Source organism: Eschrichtius robustus, chromosome 9, assembly GCF_028021215.1.
Source record: "Eschrichtius robustus isolate mEscRob2 chromosome 9, mEscRob2.pri, whole genome shotgun sequence".
Classification (NCBI taxonomy): Eukaryota; Metazoa; Chordata; class Mammalia; order Artiodactyla; family Eschrichtiidae; genus Eschrichtius; species Eschrichtius robustus.
Window position 1 is genome coordinate 22060931 of NC_090832.1, and position 27846 is coordinate 22088776.

Consider the following 27846-nt stretch of genomic DNA (forward strand, 5'->3'; position numbering starts at 1 on the left):
TTGCTAATTAACTTGTAATACCACATTCTTACCTTCTCGGGGTGGGCCTGGTTTTCTGATTACTCACTTTTAACCCCAAATATCTACCAGTGCCTGTCTCAACAGAAGAACATAAAAAATGTTCACTAAAAGTACAGAGAAGGATTTTACCCAGAGAAGATGGTAACCACTTCCTGTCTATATTGTGAGCCCATCAAGGACAAAGATTACATTTTATTCATTCTCAAATCACCAGTGCTTGGTTCAGTGCTTGGAACAAGGCTGGAGCTAAATGTATGCTCAATCAAGAAAGAGAACCATATTAATCTAACCCTAACCAGGATCATCGAAAATGTTGACAGTACAGCTGACAGGTGTCATGGCATTCTGCCCCTTGCTCATTCACGGAGCAGCCAGGACACCTGATGGGAACTCTGCTACCTTACGAATCTACAGTTGCAATAAATGAGGAAGGCTGAAGCCTTGCTCTTCAGCAAAAATTATATCCTTGGTCAATAACACTGTGGTCAACCACAGGTACTTACTTTGTGCCAAGACCTTTGCCTGGTGCTTAACAATCTTATTTAACTACCACAAGAGTCCTTTAAGATAGGTATTGTATCACCATTTTACAAACTATATATAACTATGAGAGGTAGAGTGAATTCCTCAAGCTTGTATACATTCCGCTATCAGTCAGTCTTGGAATTAGCCCTCTTGACTTCTACACAATGTTTTATGTCCTCACACAAAAGCTTCTTTTAAATATGAAAGATAATAGACATTATATTTGCTTTGCCTCCCAAGGTATAAAAGAAAGCAAATATTCTGGTTCTGAAACTTACAGCTTTCTGTTACATTTCTCCACATTCTTTTACATTTACTTAATTCTTATTTCAACACTGTAATAGAAATGGGGAGTTCTAAATGGGTACAATCTTTCAGGGATGTAATCTGAACAGATGAATCAAAAGTCTTTAAAATACTTTTATAAATGCACCTTACTGGGTCACAAAAACTTACAGACAAGAATGTTTATTTCACTGGAGTTTATACTATTAACAATCTGGAAATTGTTAAACTGACCAAAATGACGTATTTAAAACTTGAAGGAATGGTGGGATGTTTATATATCCTTGAAACATCATACCTTTGAACAATAGTTAACAACTTGTGAAAATACTCATATAATCAAGTGTGAAAAACAAGTAACAAAAAGTAACCACAGATGACTATAGTTAATGGCATTGTATTGCTTATTTGAAAGTTGCTAAGAGAAGGATCTCAAAAGTTCTCATCACACACGAAGTAACCATAACCGCAACAGCAACGACTAATATAACTGAATGCTGACTGTGTGCCAGGCACTGAGCTAGGCTCTCTACTAATCCTTCTCGTTTAATCCTCACAATAACCCCGGGAGCCAGGGACTCCAATAATCTCGATATTACAGATGAGGGAATACAGGCCCAGAAAAATATTTGATATAGAGCATGATCTCAAGTTTTTGTAAAACATACAAAGAAACAGAGACCTAAAAATACAGGTTTTAGTCAGGATACTTGAAGCAATCGATGGACATGATCCTATAAGGGTATATAGTATGCCAGGATACTATGTTCTAGTGATGGACTACCAGTAAGCTGACATCCATTGAAAATCTTATCACAGTTTAACTGACTTTTTCAAGTGGAAAAATATACACTTACAAGCTGAACATTTTATTCAAATTATAACTCACTACGTCTAATTGGTAATAAAATAAAAATAGTGCTGGCCTCATATTTGCTTGTATTCTCTTTCTTTCCCTGCCATCACTTTCACCTTTGTGCATTTTCTTTCCCACATATCTTGAAGTGGAATCAGAGAAGTTTTTCCATTCATGTTTCTGAGAACTTGTTGAAAACTTGTAATGAAAACAGCAAGCTAAAGCATACTCTAATTATGTCAAAGGTTCTCAAACTATTTCCCCTTAGGAATTACCTAGCATTGTTTGAAACTAGTTATACTGTTTTTCAGGAGAAAAAAACAAGCATTAATTTACTATCCCTATAAGAGTTTTGAAAACAGATATGTTTTGATAGCTCAGCTTGAAGATGTACTTTCTATGAACTTTCCTGCTATTCAGGGCTATGAAGTAGATGAAAACAATTACCTGTGTGTCTGGGTGAGTTGTTAGATTGGGATTTGGTTTGTATTCAGATCAGTTAAGAAAATGTCTACAGTGCGTCTCTGTCCTAAGAGAACTCACAGAATCAACAAGTCGTTCCAGTACTTACTAGTGTGAGGGACACACCTACTGAATTAGCCTTGGGGAAAAAAAATCTTAAAAAGGCATTTTAAATTGTGGCTACCTGTATAGCCTCGGCTACTTTCTGGAAAGGAACAGTAGATTTGTTAATATATGTGGAAATACACAGGGCAGAACCTGGTTCTCCGACTTGCCTCTTTCTAAGCTCTGATATTTATTTATGGGCTCACCATCCCAAACCATTATCATTTTATCACAAGCAGAAGACTAGCTCACATCTGTGTTTTGCAAATGCTTTTACATCAGCCTGGTATGCATTGTAATTTCAGCCCGCCTAGTGCACTATTACTCCTCCTTCAAGACCCGCTCCTCTCTCCTTGACAAAGCACAGCTGCAGGGATGACATACACCTTGGTGCTGAGATTTTATATTGTATATTGGTCTACCCTTGAATTTATGCCGCTGTATTTAGGTGTTCATTTCTGTCTGGCTGCCCTAGAAGACTGTGAGCTTTTCCTGAAGAAGAGCATAATGTTCTATCCATCTTCAGATTCTTAGGCCCAGTTCACCTGCTTGAGGGCTCAGCTGCTCTTAGGAAAGTTCTTTTTACACTCTGAACTTCAGTTTCCTCTTCTGTAAAAGGATCATAAGAATATATAACACACAGATTTACTGTGACGATTTAACGAGATCTTGCACGTGGAAGCGCCTGCAACCTAGGCTCTCAATGACTGCTGACTTGAATTGCTGCAACACACGTCAAAATAGTAAGTCAGAATGGAGCAAAATGCCTAAGACCTAGATCCTCACGACATGATTATCAGAGGAGTAAATATAGTAAACAGAAACCAAAGGGTGTAGACCAGCGGTTCTCTGAGTTACAAGAGCTTCAAATATATGATGAAAGCGATGGCCTTTCTCCCCCTATGCACACATACTCAATTTTGTGTGGAATTTCAGGGACTCTCCAAACGTCCTGAAGTTCAGTCATGGTACCTCAAGTATATAGGCATCAGCACAAGGCCCTACCATAGACAATCCTGTACACAGACTAGATTACCTTGGTCCAGATGAATTCAACTTCCTTCTCTGACTGCTCTAGTGTCAGTTCATCCTAAACTGCACAAGGCTCTGGCCACCCTCCAGGCCCAGTAGAACACCTATGGAATCACTCTCAACCGTGAAGTGTCCTCTCCTTGGATATGGATAGAGGGAAACGAAAATGTGAAGATCCTGCTTTGCTGGATTCTTTTCGGGGATTTAACATTATATCTGAAAAAAGAACTAGACTGAACATTTCAAGGCTTTAGGTTCTTCTCATTCATCGTAAAGGCAAACATTTACAAAGTCAGGGTGAACTTTTGTCTCAAGTAGGGTTGGGTTTTGGTCAGAGAGCTCCTGGGCACACAAAATAAGATGCTAATTCTCTCAAGTCTCCACTAAGCTTAATGCATATATATCTCTCTAGTCAAAATACAGCTTAATGCATATACCTCTCCATCCAAACCTCATAATGTTTATTTACATGTTCTGGTATCAACTGTAAATATTTTAACTCCTATACAGTTCTCTGCCTCTGGAGATCTGAGGCACAATCTCAGGAGAGCAACTGGTAACACTGACTACAGTGTTATAGGGTTGCCAGGAATTTTCCTGGAGATGATCTTTACTCAGCGGATTATTTCCCCACACATTATTTCTCTAGAGATTCCTTGCGTACACTTTAATAGAACTCTCTTAGACCTGGAATCAGGTGCCGCTTCTTCCCTGTTTTAAAAACACCTGTAACACGGCACTCATCAAATCACACAGTAATTACCTGTTGATGTTTCTGTTTCACCTTCTATATTGTGAGAGCCCATGAGCAAAGATGATGTCTTATTCATCTTTGCATCCCCAGGGCCTAACACAGTGCCTATTTATAAAAGCAACTGTGGAGGGAGAACACAAACATGAAAGGCGGGCTTCCCTGGTGGCGCAGTGGTTAAGAATCTGCCTGCCAATGCAGGGGACACGGGTTCGAGCCCTGGTCCGGGAAGATCCCACATGCCGCGGAGCAACTAAGCCCATGTGCCACAATTACTGAGCCTGCACTCTAGAGCCCACGAGCCACAAGTACTGAAGTCCACGCACCTAGAGCCCGAGCTGCACAACGAAGAGTAGCCCCCGCTTGACGCAACTAGAGAAATCCAAGCGCAGCAACAAAGACCCAATGCAGCCAAAAATAAATAAATTTATTTTAAAAAAAAAAACATGAAAGGCATGTTTCTTGCCTTCAAGAAGTTCAGAGTGGGGGGGATCAAAACAGATAAACACGATGCAATATAACATTAGAGTCGAGACTGGTGGGGAAGGATGAGATGAGGTCTCACTAGAGTGTCCTATCTGCGTTGAGTTCTGGAGAATGAGTAGGAGGCCAGAAGGAGGGGGATGGATGAGGAGAGGGGTGTGCCTGTTCTGGGCAGAAGCAGCAGCACTTCTGAAGCGCGAGCAGAGTGACGGAAGGGACGGCAAGCAGTTCTGGAGAACTAACGTCAAGAGAGGAGACAAGAGAAGCAGAGAGGGGCTCCAGTAGAGCCAGGTTTAGAAATCCATGGCGAGGAGTTCGGCCTTTATGTCAAAGGAGAAATAGAAGCCCTGTACGATTTTAAACAGAGGAGCAGCACATTTAGGAGAGCTCACCCTGAGAGCAGATAACAGCTTGGAGTGTGAGAATATTGAAGGCAGAGGAGCCAATCAGGAGGCTGTTTAGGAAGGCCAGGTGTGAGGGGATGTGGGAACAGAAAAATAGTAGTGGATATAGAGAAGAAGACCGAGACTGCAGAATATTAAGGATATTAAGGAGGAAGACTAGCCAGGATGTTGTCACTGGACATGGGAGGAGAAAGGAGAAAGAAGAGTCAATAACAACCTCCTAGTTTCAGGCCCACCGTAAAGGGTGCTACTCACCAAAATGCAGAGCATGTTACAAAGTATCCGTTTCTGACATTAATTTTAAGGTGTCACTGGGGCACTAAATGGAGAAATCCAACGAGTAGCCGGACAGAGGTGTTTGTGGCATAGGATATTTCAAGACAGCCTTCGAAAATATCAGAATGCTGATTTATCGATGAAACCACAGAGATGAATGAGTTCCACTAGAATGAGAGTTCACAAAGAGAAAACGAGTCTGAAGCTGGCCATGTGCAATACCAACATGTGCAGGACAAAGAGAGCCTGGAAAATGGCCTGATGAAGAGTGTCAGAGAGGGAAGAGAAAGACCAGGAGAGGATGATGAACGTCAAGGAAGCCATGACAGAAGAGTTCCATGGAGAAGGAGTATTTCAATAACCTCAAATATTGAAAAGAAGCTGGAGAAGTACAAATGTTTCCACTGAATCTGACAATGAGGAGGCTTTGTGTCTTGATGAGAAAAGCAATTTCAACAGACGTCAGGAGCCAGTGTGAGAAGTCATTTGGAGCTGAGACACTGAAGTCAGTGAATAAGAAATATTCTTTCCCAAAGCATGTCTGGGGAAGGGAAGAAAAACAGAAGAGTAATTAGAGGGAATTCCAAGAGACTTCTGAAACTCTGAAGCAGTATGCTCTCACTGACTCATGCATGATTTATTAAATTTTGAAGATTTGTTTTATTTAATGGAAAATCCGCTTGATGGTAAATCCAACAAGTTTATCACTTAGTCACCTGGATAATATTTTGATCATTAATTATAAAATTTTTAATCTCTGGTGATTGGTGAAGTAAGTCAAAGATGTAGAAAGGTAGGTCCAGGATATAATTTATTTGTTTAGAATGGGTCTTTGCTTCAAGTCAATGAATTTGGTTCAGATACTTAAAATACACATTGGTTTCTTCATTCAACTATGCAATTACCCAAGACAGTAAGTCAGTCTGCTTCTCAATATTCTCTGTCATTCTTCCCACACCCATCTGCTGCTTTTAAGATTTCCAGAGATTCCATCTGGACAAGACATACTGCATCTCATCTACCTTAAACCACCAACCAAAAAAACTCCCACCTCCTCCTCAAGGCACAGGGGCACTTCCTCTCTTCAGCTTCAAAATAGTTTCTCCATAACATTTTGCTTAAGGTTGTGAGTCTAAAGGAAGATTTTGCTTCTATACAAACTAGAAGCAGCTCTCTAACAAAAAGGAGGACACATAACTAGGAATAAAGCTAATAAAAGTATGCGAGACCACCACATAGAAAACCACAAACTTTTACTAAGATAAGGTTAAAGGAGCCCTAAAGAAATGGAGGAATATACTATGTTCCTGGAAGGTACAATATTGCAAAATGTGAATTCTCCCTAAATGGATAACATTCAATGTTATTTCAATTAATATCCTAATTTTTGCGTGTAAAAAATGGCAAGCTGATTCTAAAATTAAATGGAAATGCAAAAGGCCAAGAGGAATAAAAACAACCTTGAAGAGTAAAGTTGGAGGACTTACACTACCAGCTATCAAGGTTTAATTTATAGTTACTGTAATTATAAGTGTGGGGCATTGGTGCAAGAATAGATAGACCAATGGAACAGAAGAGAATCCAGACACAGACAGACACATAAACAGTCACCTGATCTATAACAAAGCTGCCACTGCCATTCTTTGGGCAAAAGAACAGATATCCACATGAGAGAAAATGATCTTTGACTCCTACTTCCCACCAGACACAAAAATCACTACCAGACGGATGATAAATGTGAAAGGTGAAATGCCAAAACTTCTGGAAATATAGCATAGGGGAATATCTTCATGATCTTGGATTATATAACTATTTCTTAAAAGGACAAAAGAAAGCATGTACAGTAATGGAACAGATTAATAAATTGAGCTTCATTGAAAGTAAGAACTTCAATTGTTCAAAAGGCACCATGAAGAGTGAAGACAAGATATCTTGAAAGAAAATATATTTGTAATATATATATATACTTCTGAAATAGGACTCCTATATATACGTATATGTATATATTAATATACATACATACATATACATATACACATCTATCCATATATTAATATATATGTATATATATTAATATATATATGTATATATATTCATATATATGTATATATATTAATATATGTATTTTAAAAGCCTCCTACAAATCAGAAAAGAAAGACTACCCAAGTTTTTTTAAATGGCAAAGGACTTTAACAGGCACTGCATAAAAGAGGCTATTCAAATGGCCAATAAGCAAATAAAAAATTTTAACATTATTAGTGATTAGAGAAATATAAATTAAAACACAATGAAGTATTAATGTATAACCCCCAGATAGCTAAATTAAAATAATGAAATAAAATAAATTTTAAAAAATTGGCACCATAAATTGTTGGTGAAGATATAGAATAACTGGAACTTTTAAACATTGCTGGCAGGAATGTAAAATTTTAAAGCCACTCTGGAAAACCGTTTGGCAGTATCTACTAAACTAAACATAAGTGTAGTCTATATTAACCTAGCAATTCTACTCCTAGGCAGACATACACGTGCAACAAACACGTACACCACCATGTTCATAGATGCATTATTCTTAATAGCTTAAAACTGAAACTAACCCAAAAGTGCATCAGCAATAGAAAGGAAAGTAAATTTTAAAATACACAAAGTAGAATCCTACACGGCAATGAAAAAGGAGAAATCACTGCTACATGCAAACACATGGATGAACCACACAGACACAATACTGAGCAAAAGAAGCTGGACCACAAAACCCGGCACAAATGCATGATTCCATTTCTATAGAAATCAAGAACAGGCAGCACTAGTCTATAGTGATAGAGGCCATAAGAGTGGTTACCTTTGAGGGGGTGATGACAGGGAGGGGCCAAGGGTGGCTTCTGGGGTGCTGGTGTTTGATATCTTGATCTGGATGGTGGTTACACAGATATGTTCCCTTTGTAAACATTTTTTGAGCTACTCATGTAAGATCTGCGCACTTCTCAGTATATCTGTTGTGCTTAGAAAATAAATAAATAACTAAACAAAATAAAATAAACAAGTGAGTGAGTGAATAAATAAATGTATAAGGGACACAGTAAGGAGGTATGGTCAAGTGTATGGAATCATGGCATTCCACACTAATACACCTATAGTCCAGGGGTTTAAAAGGCATTTCTAACAGTAAATATCTCAGAAAGTTAAATACCTGCGTGTATACCACATATATGTGTCTGTTTGAAACTGGCAAAGGCAAGTGTTAATATTCTCACGTACAGTTAAAAGTGTAATTTTATACACCAGAGCCAGGTTCTGGGTCCCATCCAGCTGAAGTTGTTAAGTGAGAATTCTCTGAGCTGCAAACTGCCCTTTTGTTTTGTATTCCTAGAAATAGAGGTTAGATCAGGGAAAAGGAAAAGCAAGGAGTTCTATTTAGCTTGTTGCGCTATCATATAGACACCACGAATAACCATCAGGGTCAGAAGATGTCTTCCCTTTCAAGCCTTTTTGCTTGGGTTTAGGTTTCTCGAGATACTGTCTTAAGTTGAGTAAATTTTTCTTAAGTGTTATGTAGCAGGTAAGAAATCTCACAGAAAACTTTTACCTTCCATTTTCAGTAGAGTAAATCTGGAATGTTCCTAAACTAGGTTTGACTCTAGAGTCTGAAGCTCACTTTACAATAATCTCACCCAGTAAACACAGTACGAGAAAGCTGCCATGGAGTCACCTCTGACCACATAGGATATGATCTTCCTTGTACTCTGAAAATACTTTTTACATAACTGTCAATTGAGAGATGTAATTCAGCATGAAAGCTTTTGTGCAGCCATTCTGACAAGTCGAAACATTGATGCAAAACATATAACTCCAGTTAAAACAACAATAATTCAAGCACATAAATTTTCCGAGGGAAGTTTTCTGTAAAACCATGCTGTCCATCATCTGTTTAACCAGACCATGAATTTAATGAAAGTGTTTGTTCTTCGTTTCCCTCTTTTAGAAGAAACACAACCAACCAAACACAAAGAACCACAGGAACCAAAACACATGAAAGATATTAAATTAGAAGTGTTTCCAAGTTATCACGGTGTAAGGATACTTCAGTGATTTCCAAGTTTTCAGAAAAGACTTGTAACTCAGGGGTTCTGAGAACGAGTATTACAGAAGATATCCCTTCCACCTCTGATTCAGAATTCTTCTCCCCTTCCTTGTGTCCTTCTGAATTGTCTTGCCCCTTCAGAGTCTTCACTAAGGCTCTTTCCCCTCTGCTTTTCAGCCACTTGGAACAAAGGCTAAATGGTAAGTAAACAAATGATGAGGTTTCCACAGACAGCCAGTTGGCATGTTTTCATTGCTTGCACTTGGAGGGGAGGAATTTTTCCAGTTTATGTTTAAGGACTCACATTTTCACGTCTAGTTTGAAAATATCTCAGTTCACTCGCAATATCACTAGAATTTTGTATAGTTAGTTCCCACAATCTAGATGATAGATATTTGCGTCTATGGCAACGTTATAGATAAGTTATCACTTTGCTCCATCTAAATAAATTGTCCACATAGGTTATTTACTCATGACACATCTCTACAATGTGTAGGCATCTTTATATTGAAATGAATCCTTTAAAACAATTTATTTATTTAATTTATTTATTTTTGGCTGTGTTGGGTCTTTGTTGCTGTGTGCAGGCTTTCTCTAGTTGGGGAGAGCAGGGGCTATTCTTCGTTGCAGTGCATGGGCTTCTCATTGTGGTGGCTTCTCTTGTTGCGGAGCACGAGCTCTAGGCATGCAGGCTTCAGTAGTTGCAGCACACAGGCCCAGTAGTTGTGGCGCACGGGCTTAGTTGCTCCGCAGCATGTGGGATCTTCCCAGACCAGGGCTCGAACCCATGTCCCCTGCATTGGCAGGCAGATTCTTAACCACTGCACCACCAGGGAAGCCCTGCTCTGTGTTGATTTTAAATGTACACTCCAGCAACACTCTCCAAAAGTACAGATTCACTGGTAATGGCCTAAGTCATATTTGAATGCTAGATACTTGTGCTTAAAGTGTACACAAATCTTCAGGACTCTGTGATATTATAAAAAAATAAAGTGGCGACAACCCTCTTAGACAGCCTCATCCACCAGAGGGCAGACAGCAGAAGCAAGAAGAAGTACAATCCTGCAGCCTGTGGAACAAAAACCACATTCACAGAAAGACAGGCAAGATGAAAAGGCAGAGGGCTATGTACCAGATGAAGGAACAAGATAAAACCCCAGAGAAACAACTAAATGAAGTGGAGATAGGCAACCTTCCAGAAAAAGAATTCAGAATAATGACAGTGAAGATGATCCAGGACCTTGGAAAAAAAATGAAGGCAAAGATCGAGAAGATGCAAGAAATGTTTAACAAAAACCTAGAAGAATCAAAGAACAAACAAACAGAAATGAACAGTACAATAATTGAAATGAAAAATACACTAGAAGGAATCAATAGCAGAATAACTGAGGCAGAAGAACGGATAAGTGACCTGGAAGACAGAATGGTGGAATTCACTGCTGCGGAACAGAATAAAGAAAAAAGAGTGAAAAGAAATGAAGACAGCCTAAGAGACCTCTGGCACAACATTAAATGCAACAACATTCACATTATAGGCGTCCCAGAAGGAGAAGAGAGAGAGAAAGGACCCGAGAAAATATTTGAAGAGATTATAGTCGAAAACTTCCCTAACATGAGAAAGGAAATAGTCACCCAAGTCCAGGAAGCACAGACAGTCCCATACAGGATAAACCCAAGGAGAAACATGCTGAGACTCACAGTAATCAAATTGGTAAAAATTAAAGACAAAGAAAAATTATTGAAAGCAGCAAGGGGAAAACAACAAATAACATACAAGGGAACTCCCATAAGGGTAACAGCTGATTTCTCAGCAGAAACTCTACAAGCCAGAAAGGTGTGGCATGATATACTTAAAGTGATGAAAGGGAAGAACCTACAACCAAGATTACTCTACCCAGCAAGGATCTCATTCAGATTCGACGGAGAAATCAAAAGCTTTACAGACAAGCAAAAGCTAAGAGAATTCAGCACCACCAAACCAGCTCTACAACAAATGCTAAAGGAACTTCGCTAAGTGGGAAACACAAGAGAAGAAAAGGACCTACAAAAACAAACCCAAAACAATTAAGAAAATGGTCATAGGAACATACATATCAATAATTACCTTAAGCGTGAATGGATTAAATGCTCCAACCAAAAGACACAGGCTTGCTGAATGGATACAAAACCAAGACCCATCTATATGCTGTCTACAAGAGACCCACTTCAGACCTAGGGACACATACAGACTGAAAGAGAAGGGATGGAAAAAGATATTCCATGCAAATGGAAATCAAAACAAAGCTGGAGTAGCAATACTCATATCAGATAAAATAGACTTTATTATTATTATTATTTTTATTTTTTTATAGTGAAAACTTTTATATTTAGAATTAGTCAGCTGGACTCAGTTTAGATGATCCCAATTTTGTTGGCAACATCCAAAGCGTCATAGTCAGGAGCCAGTCGAACATATGCCTTCTTCTCTCCATCAGGCCTGATGAGGGTGTTGACCTTAGCCACATCAATGTCATAGAGCTTCTTCACAGCCTGTTTAATTTGGTGCTTGTTGGCTTTGACATCCACAATGAACACCAGTGTGTTGTTGTCTTCTATTTTCTTCATGGCTGACTCGGTGGTGAGGGGGAACTTGATGATGGCATAGTGGTCAAGCTTGTTTCTCCTAGGAGCGCTCTTCCGAGGATATTTGGGCTGCCTCCTGAGCCGCAGTGTTTTGGGCCGTCGGAAGGTGGGTGACGTCCGGATCTTCTTTTTTTTGTGGCTGTGTACGCCTTTCAACACTGCTTTCTTGGCCTTCAAACCTTTGCTTTGGCTTCGGCTTTCAGAGGGGCAGGGACTTCCTTCTTCACCTTCGGCGCCATCTTCGTGAAAAGCAAAATAGACTTTAAAATAAAGAATGTTACAAGAGACAAGGAAGGACACTACATAATGATCAAGGGATCAATCCAAGAAGAAGATATAATAATTATAAATATATATGCACCCAACATAGGAGCACCTCAATACATAATGCAACTGCTAAGAGCTATAAAAGAGGAAATCAACAGTAACACAGTAATAGTGGGGAACTTTAACACCTCACTTACACCAATGGACAGATCATCCAAAATGAAAATAAATAAAGAAACAGAAGCTTTAAATGACACAATAGCCCAGATAGATTTAATTGATATTTATAGGACATTCCATCCAAAAACATCAGATTACACTTTCTTCTCAAGTGTGCATGGAACATTCTCCAGGATAGATCACATCCTGGGTCACAAATCAAGCCTCAGTAAATTTAAGAAAATTGAAATCATATCAAGCATCTTTTCTAACCACAACGCTATGAGATTAGAAATGAATTACAGGGAAAAAAATGTAAAAAACACAAATACATGGAGGCTAAACAGTACGTTACTAAATAACCAAGAGATCACTGAAGAGATCAAAGAGGAAATCAAAAAATACCTAGAGACAAATGACAATGAAAACACGGCGATCCAAAACCTATGGGATGCAGCAAAAGCAGTTCTAAGAGGGAAGTTTATAGGTATACAAGCCTACCTGAAGAAACAAGAAAAATCTCGAATGAACAATCTAACCTTACACCTAAAGGAACTAGAGAAAGAAGAACAAACAAAACCCAAAGTTAGGAGAAGGAAAGAAATCATAAAGATCAGAGCAGAAATAAATGAAATAGAAACAAAGAAAACAATAGCAAAGATCAATAAAACTAAAAGCTGATTCTTTGAGCAGATAAACAAAATTGATAATGCATTAGCCAGACTCATCAAGAAAAAGAGGGAGAGGACTCAAGTCAATAAAATTAGAAACAAAAAAGGAGAAGTTACAACAGACACCGCAGAAATACAAAGCATCCTAAGAGACTACCACAAGCAACTCTATCCCAATAAAATGGACAACCTGGAAGAAATGGACAAATTCTTAGAAAGGTATAACCTTCCAAGAATGAACCAGGAAGAAACAGAAAATATGAACAGACCAATCACAAGTAATCAACTTGAAACTGTGATTAAAAATCTTCCAACAAACAAAAGTCCAGGACCAGATGGCTTCACAGGTGAATTCTATCAAACATTTAGAGAAGAGCTAACACCCATCCTTCTCAAACTCTTCCAAAAAATTGCAGAGGGAGGAACATTCCCTAACTCATTCTATGAGGCCACCATCACCCTGATACCAAAACCAGACAAAGATAATACAAAAAAAAATAATTACAGACCAATATCACTGATGAATATATATGCAAAAATCCTCAACAACATACTAGCAAACAGAATCCAACAACACATTAAAAGGATCATACACCATGATCAAGTGGGATTTATCCCAGGGATGCAAGGATTCTTCAGTATACGTAAATCAATCAATGTGATAAACCATATTAACAAATTGAAGAATAAAAACCATATGATCATCTCAATAGATGCAGAAAAAGCTTTTGACAAAAGTCAACACCCATTTATGATAAAAACTCTCCAGAAAGTGGGCATAGAGGGAACCTACCTCAACATAATAAAGGCCATATATGACAAAGCCACAGCAAACATCATTCTCAATGGTGAAAAACTGAAAGCATTTCCTCTAAGATCAGGAACAAGACAAGATGTCCACTCTCACCACTATTATTCAACATAGTTTTGGAAGTCCTAGCCACAGCAATCAGAGAAGAAAAAGAAATAAAAGGAATACAAATTGGAAAAGAAGTAGTAAAACTGTCACTCTTCACAGATGACATGATACTATACATTGAGAATCCTAAAGATGCCACCAGAAAACTACTAGAGCTAACCAATGAATTTGGTAAAGTTGCAGGATACAAAATTAATACACAGAAATCTCTTGCATTCCTATACACTAATGATGAAAAATCTGAAAGAGAAATTAAGGAAACACTCCCATTTACCATTGCAACAAGATGAATAAAATACCTAGGAATAAACCTGCCTACGGAGACAAAAGACCTGTATGCAGAAAACTATAAGACACTGATGAAAGAAATTAAAAATGGTACCAACAGATGGAGAGATATACCATGTTCTTGGATTGGAAGAATCAATATTGTGAAAATGACTATACTATCGAAAGCAATCTCAGATTCAATGCAATTCCTATATAAATTACCAATGGCGTTTTTTACGGAACTAGAACAAAAAATCTTAAAATTTGTGTGGAGACACAAAAGACCTCGAATAGCTAAAGCAGTCTTGAGGGAAAAAAACGGAGCTGGAGGAATCAGACTCCCTGACTTCAGACTATGCTACAAAGCTACAGTAATCAAGACAATATGGTACTGGCACAAAAACAGAAACATAGATCAATGGAACAAGATAGAAAGCCCAAAGATAAATCCACACACCTATGGTCAACTAATCTATGACAAAGGAGGCAAGGATATTCAATGGAGAAAAGACAGTCTCTTCAATAAGTGGTGCTGGGAAAACTGGACAGCTGCATGTAAAAGAATGAAATTAGAACACTCCCTAACACCATACACAAAAATAAACTCAAAGTGGATTAGAGACCTAAATGTAAGACTGGACACTGTAAACCTCTTAGAGGAAAACATAGGAAGAACACTCTTTGACATAAATCACAACAAGATCTTTTTTGATCCACCTCCTAGAGTAATGGAAATAAAAACAAAAATAAACAAATGGGACCTAATGAAACTTCAAAGCTATTGCACAGCAAAGGAAACCATAAACAAGACAAAAAGACAACCCTCAGAATGGGAGAAAATATTTGCAAACGTATCAACGGACAAAGGATTAATCTCCAAAATATATAAACAGCTCATGCAGCTCAATATGAAAAAAACAAACAACCCAATCCAAAAATGGGCAGAGGACCTAAATAGACATTTCTCCAAAGAAGACATACAGATGGCCAAAAAGCACATGAAAAGCTGCTCCACATCACTATTAGAGAAATGCAAATCAAAACTACAATGAGGTATGACCTCACACCAGTTAGAATGGGCATCATCAGAAAATCTACAAACAACAAATGCTGGAGAGGGTGTGGAGAAAAGGGAACCCTCTTGCACTGTTGGTGGGAATGTAAATTGATACAGCCACTATGGAGAACAGTATGGAGGTTCCTTAAAAAACTAAAAATAGAATTACCATATGACCCAGCAATCCCACTACTGGGCATAAACCCTGAGAAAACCATAATTCAAAAAGACACATACACCCCAACGTTCATTGCAGCACTATTTACAATAGCCAGGTCATGGAAGCAACCTAAATGCCCATCGACAGACGAATGGATAAAGAAGATGTGGTACATATATACAATAGAATATTACTCAGCCATAGAAATGAACGAAATTGGGTCATTTGTAGAGACATGGATGGATCTAGAGACTGTCATACAGAGTGAAGTAAGTCAGAAAGAGAAAAACAAATATCGTATATTAACGCATATATGTGGAATCTAGAAAAATGGTACAGATGAACCGGTTTGCAGGGCAGAAATTGAGACACAGTTGTAGAGAACAAACGTATGGACACCAACGGGGGAAAGGGACGGGGGGTGGGGGTGGTGGTTGGATGAACTGGGCAATTGGGATTGACATGTATACACTGATGTGTATAAAATTGATGACTAATAAGGACTTGCTGTATAAAAACATAAATAAAATAAAATTCAAAAAAAATAATTGGATAAAGTCAATATCAAGATAAATTCAACACCTATGTTAAGTACACAAAATAAATAGATAAATAAAGTGGCAATCAGATGTATGGAGTTTTTGGTTTGTTTCTTTGTTTTACTTTGGTTTTGGCTTTGATGAAAATATAAATGACGACTTTGGCATGTCTACATCTGTCTCTGCTCATAACTAACTTTTGTATTTTAAATCAGATATCTGTTAAGTAGAACAGAAAGTAAATATGTATGATGGTGACGAAAAATAATATCAAGCAGTATTATTTTATCTAGACAGTTTTACATGCAGGGTTCCGAATGTTAAAATGAATGCAATGATGAACAATTAATGTAATCTCCCACTGGGTATGTTCTGTGTATGAGCTTTAAAAAATATTCAGAGACCTGAAATAATGACATTTCCATTTACCATCTCCTGGATGTTTTAAGCCATTCTTCTGACTGAAAATGTTTGCTCAGACATTAATTCAGGAGTCACAGTAGATGATTTCTATGGTGGTCTTGTCTGACAAGCCATTCTGGATTCTTTCTCCCTCATTTTTAGGACCCCACCCTTCATGTGTCCTCCAACAGATGCCAGCCCCTGCAGATCTCTCTGTTCCAGGCTCCATTCATGCCCTTGAGCATGGTCTTCCTCTCCCCAACGCTTCCAACTTGCTCCTCTTTCCTCCAACCAACAATTCCCTAGAAATTAGACTAAGATGTTAGAATGCAAACAGTGTGATTACAGAGTAATTCACACATGTTGGGTATTATTGATATGTACCACCCTCGTGGGCTACTTGTACTTTAGTTGATAGAATGTGCTCCCTGGGATTTTTGAGCATTGGGTTCAGATGCCTCTAGATGTGCCATCTCACTGCCATATTTTCTCACCTTATTCCACTAAAATAGAAACTTGAAGAATAAAAACCATCAACCTGACAGCTCATTTTTATAAATTTTACCTATGTCTGCTACTTAAAGCAGTTTGACATCAGTACCAGTAAAAGGAGTTATAAGAAAAATAAAAGCTTCTCAGATATGCATACAAAAATGGTACAAAATAAAATTCAAGCTTTTATACCAGCGAGCTTAAATTAATTATTTAAGGTAATAAACTTTAAGTATGACCATATTATTCTATTCTCCATTAGCATCTTATAAAATCTTTACGGGGGTATGTATATATCACTTGCCTTTTAAAACAAAGCTTAAAAAGATCAGAATATTAAGGGAGCCATTTTAAAATTAGGAACCTTTAACTAACACATTTTTATAATATTTAGTCCTGTTATTTCCTAAAGTAAATGAATGCTTTTTTATTTTTTGATTAAAGTTATGGCCAACTGTCAAGTTTCTTCTTTTTCTGCTTTCTTTATAAAAATAATTGATAGCATTTTCTATCCAAATCACACTGAGACAAAATACTGAATTCAAAAGAATATTTTTTTTTAATTTATTTATTTATTTATTTATTTATTTATTTTTGGCTGTGTTGGGTCTTCGTTTATGTGCGAGGGCTTTCTTTAGTTGCGGCGAGTGGGGGCCACTCTTCACCCCCGTGCGCGGGCCTCTCACTATCGCGGCCTCTCTTGTTGCGGAGCACAGGCTCCAGACGCGCAGGCTCAGTAGTTGTGGCTCACGGGCCCAGTTGCTCCGCGGCATGTGGGATCTTCCCAGACCAGGGCTCGAACCCGTGTCCCCTGCATTGGCAGGCAGATTCTCAACCACTGCGCCACCAGGGAAGCCCAAAAGAATATTTTTAATGAAAACAAAACGCCAACCATCTCTGAGACCAAAGTAAACAACCTGGGTCAATGAATAGTACACATAGTTTTCTAAGCAAAAAGGGAAGACATCTTTATGGAAATCTTATGGTTCAGGGGCTCCACTTGGCAGCTGACATTGGAAGAATAGAAAGTCCTAGCATGAGCAGTGGCAAAAATTAAGCTAGTGTAGTCAACGAGTGGGTGACATCAGGACCCATGGGTTATATCCAAGCGTGCTGAAAGTTTCAACATTGCTGATCGAAGGTACAGGAAAGATAAATCCATTTTAAAATCAGTATGACACCACTGGCAAACAAACCAAATTGTACTTGAATGGAACTCAACTTTGGCTGAATTTTCTTAAAAAGCTGGCCACAGTTCTGCCCTTGACACACATGTTTCAGTTTGGCACTGGGCCTCCCAAACAACAAAGCAGGTGAAATTCCTCAAATATACGCATCTAATAAATCATTCTGTCAGTTAGACAGTAACATTTACATATCACCCTTCCAGTTCCTAACTGGCTAATCAGTTGCAAGACCAAATTACACAGTACTGAGGCAATAAGAAACACAGGCATGTAAACAATATCACAAAGGCTCATTGTACTGTCAAGTTTACCCTACTTAAACATGCCATTTCTATTTGCATAAAGAAAGCCTCCACAATGATACCATTTTTATGAAGGCCCTAATCAAGCAAAACTAACCAACACGATATATTGTTTAGGAGTACACACTATCTTTTAAAAGTGGGAATGATAAACACAAAATTCAGGATGGCGGCTACCTGTAGGCAGGAGGCAGAAATATGGGATGGGAAAGGAACATGACGTGGAAAACAACAACAGCAAAATCAATTTTATAATTATGCTTAATAACTTTTGCATATATCTATTATACTATTTTATGTGTATAATTTTTTCCACGATTGACTTTTGAAAAGTCTCTATCTTTCCTGGAATATGGAGTCCTCTATGTAAGAGAGCATTGCAAGCCTGGATTATGCAGAGTACCTATTTTTATTGTTAGTTAGAAATCCCTTAGAAAGCTCTTTGATCTTTGCAATATTTCTGGCTGAAAAGCAAATAAAGTTTTCGACAGTAGTAGCAGCATATAAAAAGAGCTAATGATGCACTTTTAGTTCTTTGATATTTACACTTCTTTGAAAATTAGGACTTTATTTATTTATTTATTTATTTTTGGCCACACTGCATGGCATCTGAGATCTTAGTTCCCTGACCAGGGATCGAACCCACACACCCTGCAGTGGAAGCGTGGAGTCTTAACCACTGGACCGCCAGGAAGTCCCAAAATTAGGACTTTATTTATTTTTAATTTTATTTTATATTGGAATATAGTTGATTAACAAAGTTGTGTTAGTTTCGGGTGTACAGCACAGTGATTGATTCAGTTAAACATATACATGTATCTATTTGTTTTCAAATTATTTTCCCATTTAGGTTATTACAGAATATTGAGCAGAGTTCCCTGTGTTATACAGTAGGTCCTTGTCGGTTATCTAATATTTTAAATACAGCAGTGTGTACATGTCAATCCCAAACTCCCAATCTATCCCTCCCCTCACTCTCCCCCACTGGTAACTATAAGTTTGTTCTCTAACTCTGTGAGTCTGTTTCTGTTTTGTAAATAAGTTCATTTGTATCATTTTTTTTAGATTCCACATATAAGCGATATCATACAATATTTGTCTTTGTCTGACTTACTTCACTTAGTAAGATAATCTCCAGGTCTATCCATGTTGCTGCAAATGGCATTATTTCATTCTTTTTAATGGCTGAGTAATATTCCATCATATATATGTACCACAACTTCTTTATCCATTCATCTGTCAATGGACATTTAGGTTGCTTCCATATCTTGGCTATTGTAAACAGCACTGCAATGAACATTGGGGTCCGTGTATCCTTTTGAACCATGTTTTTCTCTGAATATATGCCCAGGAGTGGGATTGCTGGATCATATGATAGCTCCACTTTTAGTTTTTTAAGGAATCTCCATACTGTTCTCCACAGTGGCTCTACCAATTTACATTCCCACCAACAGCATAGTGGGAATATGTAGTGGGAATACATAGTGGCAATACCTTTTCTCCGTACCCTCTCCAGCATTTATTGTTTGCAGATTTTTTTGGTGATGGCCATTCTGACTACTGTGAGGTGATATCTCATTGCAGTTTTGATTTGCATTTCTCTAATAATTAGCAATGTTGAGCATATTTTCACGTGCCTCTTGGTCATCTGTATGTCTTCTTTGGAGAAATGTCTCTTTAGGTCTTCTGCCCATTTTTTGATTGGGTTGTTTGGTTTTTTGATATTGAGCCACATAAGCTGTTTGTAAATTTTGGAGACTAATCCCTTGTCGGTCATATCACTTGTGAATATTTTCCCCATTCTGTGGGCTGTCTTTTCATTTTGTTTATGGTGTCCTTTGCTGTGCAAAAGCTTTTGAGTTTAATTATATCTCATTTGTTTATTTTTGTTTTTATTTCCATTACTCTAGGAAACAGCTCAAAAAAGATATGGCTGCAATTTATGTTGAAGAGTGTTCTGCCTGTGTTTTCCTCTACAAGTTTTAATGTATCCAGTCTTACATTTAAGTCTTTAATCCATTTTGAGTCTTTTTTGTGTGTATGGTGTTAAAGAATATTCTAATTCCTTTTTTTTTTTATATGTAGCTATCCAGTTTTCCCAGCACTATTTCTTGAAGAGTCTGTCCTTCCTCCATCGTATAGTCTTGCCTCCTTTGTTGTAGATTAATTTGACCATAGGTGTGTGCATTTATTTCTGGGCTTTCTATCCTGTTCTATTGATCTATATTTCTGGTTTTGTGCACCAGTATCATACTGTTTTGATGACTGTGGCTTTGTAGTATAGTCTGAAGTCAGGGAGCCTAATTCCTCCAGCTCTGTTTTGTTTTGTTTGTTTGTTTTTTTAGAGCAGTTTTAGGTTCACAGCAAAATTGAGGGAAAGGTACAGAGATTTCCTATATACCCCCTGCCCCTCCTCCACAAGATCCAACATTATCAACATCCCTCATCAGAGCAGTACATTTGTTACACCTGATGAACCAATATCGACACATTATAATCACCCGAAGTCCATAGTTTAACTTAGGGTTCACTCTTGGTGTGTAAATTCTATGGGTTTGGACAAATGTATAATGGCATGTATCCATTATTATGGTAATACATACAAAGTATTTTCACTGCCTTAAAAATCCTCTATGCTCTGCCTATTCATCCTCCCATCCCTCAACTCCTGGCAACGACTGATCTTTTCATTGTATCCGTAGTTTTGCCTTTTTCCCAATGTCCTATAGTTGTAATCCTACAGTATATAGCCTTTTCAGATTGTTTTCTTTCACTTAATAACACACATTTAAGATTCCTCCATGTCTTTTCATGGCTTGATAGCTCATTTCTTCTTAGTGCTAAATAATATTCCATTGTCTGGATGCACCACAGTTTATTTATTCATTCACCTACCAAAAAAACATCTTGGTTGCTTCCAAGTTTTTGCAATTACAAATAAAGTCACGATAAACATCCATGTGCAAGTTCGTTTGTGAACATAAGTTTTCAACTATTCTGGATAAGTTCCAAGGAGCACAAATGCTGGATCATATGGCAAGAGTATATTTAGTTTTGTAAGAAATAGCCAGACTCTCTTCCAAAGTGGCTGTACCTTTTCCAGCAATGAATGAGAGTTCCTGTTGCTTCACATCCTTGTCAACATTTGGTGTCATCAGTGTTCTGGATTTTGGCCATTGTAATAGGTGTGTAGTGGTATCTCGTTGTTTTAATTTTTATTTCACTGATGACATATGATGTGGAGCATCTTTTCATATGCTTATTTTCCATCCATATATCTTCTTTGGTGAGGTGTCTGTTAAGGTTTTTGGCCCATTTTTTAATTGGGTTGTTTTTTATTGTTGAGGTTTAAGAGTTCTTTGTATACTTTGGACAGCAGATCTTTATAAGATATGTCTTTTGAAAATACTTTTTCCCAATCTGTCTTCTTCTTTTCTGTTGCAGAGCAGACATTTTTAATTTTAATAAAGTCCATCTTATCAATTATTTCTTTCATGGATCATGCCTTTACTGTTGTATCTAAAAAGTCATCGCCATACCCAAGGTTATCTAGGTTTTCTCCTATACTATCTTCTAGGAGTTTTATAGTCTGGCTTTTTACATTTAGGCCTGTGATCCATTTTGAGTTAATTTTTGTGTAGAGTGTAAGGTCTATGTCTGGATTCATTTTTTGCATGTAGACCTCCAGTTGTTCTAGCAAAGACTATCTATCTTTACTCCGTTGTATTGCCTTTGCTCCTTGGTCAAAGATCAGTAGTCTGTGTTTATTTGGGTCTATTTCTGGGCTCTATTTTGTTCCACTGATCTGTCCATCTGTTCTTTCACCAATGCCACACTGCCTTAATTACTGTAGCTTTATAGCAAGTCTTGAAGTCAGGTAGAGTCAGCCCCCCAAATTTGTTCTTCTTCAATCTTCTGTTAGCTTTCTGGGTCTTTTGCCAGAATCAGTGTTTTGATATCCACAAACTAACTTTCTGGGAATTTTGATTGGGACTGCATTAAATCAAGTTGGGAGAAACAGACGTGTTGAGTCTTCCTATCCATGAACATAGAATCTCTCCCCATTTATTTAGTTCTTCTTTGGTTTCGTCATCAGAATTTTGTAGTTTTTCTCATATAGATCCTACACAGATTATTTTAGATTTATACCTAAGTATTCCATTTTGGGGCATCTTAATGTAAATGGTATTTTGTTTTTAATTTCAAATTTCATTTGTTTACTGCTAGTATACAGGAAAGTGAGTGTATCCTGTAACCTTGCTATAATCACTTATTAGTTCCAGGAGATTTTTTTTGGTCAATCTTTTTCAGATTTTCTACATAATATTTACCACTTTTTAGTCAAAAACAATGTGGCCATCTTTGGTCAAATCAAAAAATGATTTATGGTTATTTCTCTAAACACTAGGTAAAAACTGATTTTTTCAGCTTTATCAAGGTATAATTGACAAATAAAATTGTATATATTTAAGATTTATAATTTGATATTTTGATATATGTATACATTGTGAAATGATTACCACAATCAAGCTAATTAACACATCCGTCACTTCACAGTTATCATTTTCTTTCCCTCCCTCTTTTTCTTCCTTCCTTCCTCCCTTCCTTTCTCTTTCTTTCAAGATGTCTAAGATCTACCCTCTTAGCAAATTTCAAGTGTATAATATAGTACTGCTCCAGAAGTTATTCATCTTGCATAACTGAAATTTTGCATCCTTTGATAAACATCTCCGTTTTCCCCTTCTCCCAGTTCCTGGCAAGCACCATTCTAGTCTCTGCTTCTATGAGTTTGGCCAGTTTAGATTTCCCATATTAGTGAGATCATGAAGTATTTGTCTTTCTGTGTCTGGCTTTTTTCACTTGGCATAGTGTTCTCCAGGTTCATCCCAGTTGTTGCAAATGGTAGTATTTCCTTCTTTTCTTAAGGCTGAAAAATATCCCATTGTTTCTTTCTATCTATTTATCTATCTGTCTATCTCATTTTCTTTATTTGCTCATCCACTGACAGACATTTAGGTTGTTTTCATATCTTGGCAACTGTGAATGATGCTGCAGTGAACATGGGAATGCAGATATCTCTTCAAGATAGTGAATTCGTTTCCTTTGGATATATATCCAGAAGTGGGATTGCTGGATCATATGGCAGTTCTATTTTTAATTTTTCTAGGAGCCTCCATACTGCTTTCTATAATGACTATACGAATTCACATTCCCACCAACAGTGTACAAGCATTCCCTTTTCTCCACATCCTTGCCAATACTTGTCATCTCTTGTCTTTTTAACAAGATCCATCCTAACAGGTGTGAGGTGATATTTCATTGTGCTTTTGATTTGCATTTCCCTGATGACTAGTGATGTTTTGCACATTTTCATATAGCTGTAGGCCATTTGTATGTCTTCTTTTGAGACATGTCTATTCAGGTCCTCTATCCATTATTTATTTTTTTAATTATTTATACAATTTTTAAAGACTTCTTTCCATTCACAGTTATTACAAAATATTTGCTACTTCCCTAAACACTAGGTAAAAGCTGAATTTTTAAAAATCAAAAACCCTTTGCTAAAAAATCTTCAAGCCATAAAACTGGTTAAAAGATTTTTGGGTGCATTATGTGTGTGCTTTGACTGGTATGAAGGTTATTCCCTGATTTACAGCAATTTCTCTAACAAAGGGATATTAGTTGATCATTTTCATCATATTATTAATATAGTAGCTGCCCAGTTAGGTTAAAAATTTCAAGAGCTAGATACTGATGCTTAATTGTTTACATTTTTAAGCCTATTTTGAATAAATGAGATCCCAGTGGGGAAAGTACACAGAAGATGCAAATTAAAAATTCAGTTAATTCAGAGGAACAATGCAACCCAGATTTGTACAACACTGCTGTCCTGGATGATGGTGATATTTACTGAAATAGAGAACAATGAGGTAAAAACAAGTTTGGAAGGTGAAACCAATAATTGTTTTTGAACATAAGTTTGAAATGCATATTAATCCTCTAAGCAGAGACAGGCAGTTGGATATAAGAATAAGGAGCTCAGGAGAGATTGGAGCTCAAGATATAAATTTGGAGGATCATCATCACATAGAATATATTTAAATTCATGATGCTAAATGAGTTCCTCAAGGGAGTGAGTGTGGACTATACAGGGAAGAGGATCTAGGACTGATTTCTGGGGAATTCGAAATTGAAAGGTTAAGAAGAGGAAGAGAATTACGAAAGGAAGACTAAGAAGAAACAGCCAGAAATGTAGGTGGAAAGTCAGGAGAGTGTATTTTCCCAGAAGCCAAGTTTTAAGAAAGTGTCTCAAGAAAGAGAAGGTGACTGACTGGATCAAATGTTCCTGAGAGTTTAAGTTAACTGAAGACTCAGAATTGGCCATTATATTTGTCATTGTGGTGGTCATTGGTAACCTTAATCAGAATGGAGTGGGTTTAAGAGATAATGGGGGAAGAGGAAGTGGAAACTGGAAGTGTAGACAGCTCTTTCAAAGAGTTTTGCTGGAAACAGAACAAGAGACATAGGGTGGCACTAAAAGATTCAAGACCAAGATAAATTTTATTTTATTTTGTTTATGATAAAAGATAGTAAAGTATGTTTGCAGATTAATGGAAATGAAGCAGCTGAAGTGGGAAACTGTATAATACAGGAAGGAGAGGAAATAATCTCAGTAATGGAACACTCAAGTAGGCAAGAAGTTTTGGAGTCCAGTGCACACATGGAAGAGTTGTCCTTAGAAGTATGGGCAGTTCATCCGTCCTAACAGAGAGAACATGGAGTACAGGCTCAGATGAAGGTAGATTGGCAGATTTGATGGTGGGAGGATGAAGAAGTTTCTTCTGATTGTTTTTGTTTTCTAATTGAAACAAACAGCACGTTCACCATGCTCTTTGGCGAGTATAAAGATTGTTCTCTGTGTGAGTGGATCAGGGAAGGGATGCCCAAGATTTAAGGATAGAGGAAAACAGATGAAAACGGTGCTGTGAAAATAGGAGATTCAAATGATTAGGGAAATGTAGTGCGTTGTTGGGCAGTACTGAGGGCCCACATGATATCTGTGGCCATAAATATGAAGGAGGACGAAACAGCATGCTTCCATGATTTTCTTTAATCATGCTCAGCTGCTCAGGTGCAAGAATGAGTAGGTAGTAGCTGGGTTTAATCAGAATTAAAGGTTCTCTAGGCCAATAAGACTGAAAGCAGAAAAGGACATGGTAGTTGATGGTGTGCAAGGGTGTGAAAATGTTGGACCATGGAATCTGTGCGTAAAAAATGAGGAAATGAGGGGGGACATAAGGACTGGGAAAGAGGCTACAGCAGAATATCTCTGAGAAAGTCTCCCTCTACAAAATAACAGAGCAATCCCCATTTCAGCAAAAAGCAAGGGAGGTTACATCTGCCAGGCATTCTTCTAGAAAAAAAAAAAATCTCACTTTTCCTTTATAATTTCGATCCTCTGGTATAGTGCTGCTCCCTTTCTATTTATGCCTAAAGTCATTAGTAGCAATTTTTAAAATATCAAATTAGGTCACATCATAATGGCTCTCTGTGACAAACAGAAATTGGCTCAGATTATGTTTATTACAGTCAAGTTATGAGTTTAACTTTTGTTAACATATGGAGAAATTTTAGATATTAGAAGGAAAAATTCATTTAAAATGATAATGCTAGGTTGTCCTTCAGTAAAAATGTAAAGTAGGAATAAAGCAATTGTAATTGTATTACTGTATCTATGATATACTACTATTAATTTCTAACTTAAATTTGGTAGAGACCCATGTCTAGATTGAAGGATGTTCCTTTTTTTAAAAATTTTTTTTTGAAGACAGAGAAGTTATCAAGAAAACTTCTAATCAAGTAATATCATATAGTATTTATTGACCATCATATAGTATTTATAGCACTGTGGTGGTATACACATAAGTGAAATCTTAGTCCAAGGAAATTCATATCGTGAGATTTCAAGATTAAGTCTTATTTACAGTGACAACACAAGGTTCTTCTTCTTTTTTTAAATTCTATGCTATTTGAAATCATATTTTAAGAGCAAAGAGAGGAGCAGTCTACACAGGTGAGATCTCTTATTTTAGACTGGCCTAAATAAGACTGTAATTTGCCTTTGAAACTGACCAGTAATAAAAGCATTCTAACAGTTTAGAAAGGTGATTTAGCCAGTTTTGGTATATCAATTCATGTAAACTGCAACAGAAGCAGCAAAACCAACACTGCTCAGATTAGTACTTTCAGGTGCTAATTACAAATAATTCTCTTGTACTCACTAAAGTAGTATCTCTGCTAGGAAACGTTTGTTCAGATTAGTTCTGTGTAACTTTAATCAAGAAAACAACGTTAGAAAAATATATAATTCGGACCTCACTAACTCAGCTAGATGTCTGGCCAATAGTCTCCCTTAGTGACATTTTAGTTTTTAACTATTCCACTGGTCCTTGCAACCTGAAAAAACCTAACAGATTCTTTAGACTTTACCCTATAATTCATCATTTTCATAGACAACACAAGTTTTATACTATGCCTACTTCATTCTTGAATTTTACATTTTAATTCCTCTCAGTTTGTTCAATAAAAAGGCAGTAATAAATAGAATTTTTTTTAAAAAAGAAGAGGTAAATAGGGGTGGGATTCTATGAAAACTGGCATAACTGATAATGAATGTCAATTACCTGAACTCAAAAAGATAACTTGGTTGAATATAAAATTTTAAATCACATCATTTTCTCCTCAAAATTCTGTAGGTGTTGCTCTGTCACTTTCTTTAATTTGGAGTCTAAATGATAGATACTAAATTTAGATGACTCAGAGTACTGTAATATTTGCTCCCTAGCAGGTAATTTGTTAAAGTGCTCTATGTTTATGTCTTATTTTGTTTTTCATGCATGGAGACTTATATGATAGTTAATAATTATTTTAAATCACAAACTTTGCCAGGATGAGTCCAGATGTGTGTCATATCTTATTTATTTTGCCTGAGAGATAATGAACCTTTTCAATTCATATACCCAGAACTTTTTTCCCCCCAGCACTGGGAATTTTTTTCAATTTTGTTTTGATTATTATTTCTGTTCTAACTGCTGTGGTTTATTTTTCAGAAATAATCAATAATTGTTATTGACTTTCCATTCTCTTTACATTATGGCTTCATTTTCATTGTTTTAGTTCCTTTTCCTTTTTAGCTTGTTTTAGTTCCTTTTCCTTTTTTTAGCTTGTTCTCCATCAAACTGATCTGATTTTCCACAGTATTGATTTTAGCTTTTACTGGTCCCATTGTGGATTTTAGAGTCTCGCAATTAATGTTCTCTCACCCACCTTCCTTTTCATCTCATCCTGTTGCTTTTTCATTTTTCTATTCCCAACTTGCAACATTGTACTCTGTTTCTTGGAGGCCATTCATTCTAATGAATCTGAGAATTCCGAATAGTTTTCTAAAATTTTTTGGTTTCCTAGTGTAAATAATCTTTATTACCATGCTCTTCTTGTGAGTTTCTAAGATGATATTCCAT

General features: G+C 37.1%; 1 protein-coding gene and 1 pseudogene across 1 annotated transcript in view; both read right to left on the reverse strand.

The window, feature by feature from the left end:
• The window catches only part of AIG1 (androgen induced 1), a 230374-nt gene that overhangs the window by 185026 nt on the left and 17502 nt on the right, over positions 1–27846 (reverse strand).
• On the reverse strand, positions 11620–12139 carry LOC137769084 (large ribosomal subunit protein uL23 pseudogene; annotated as a pseudogene).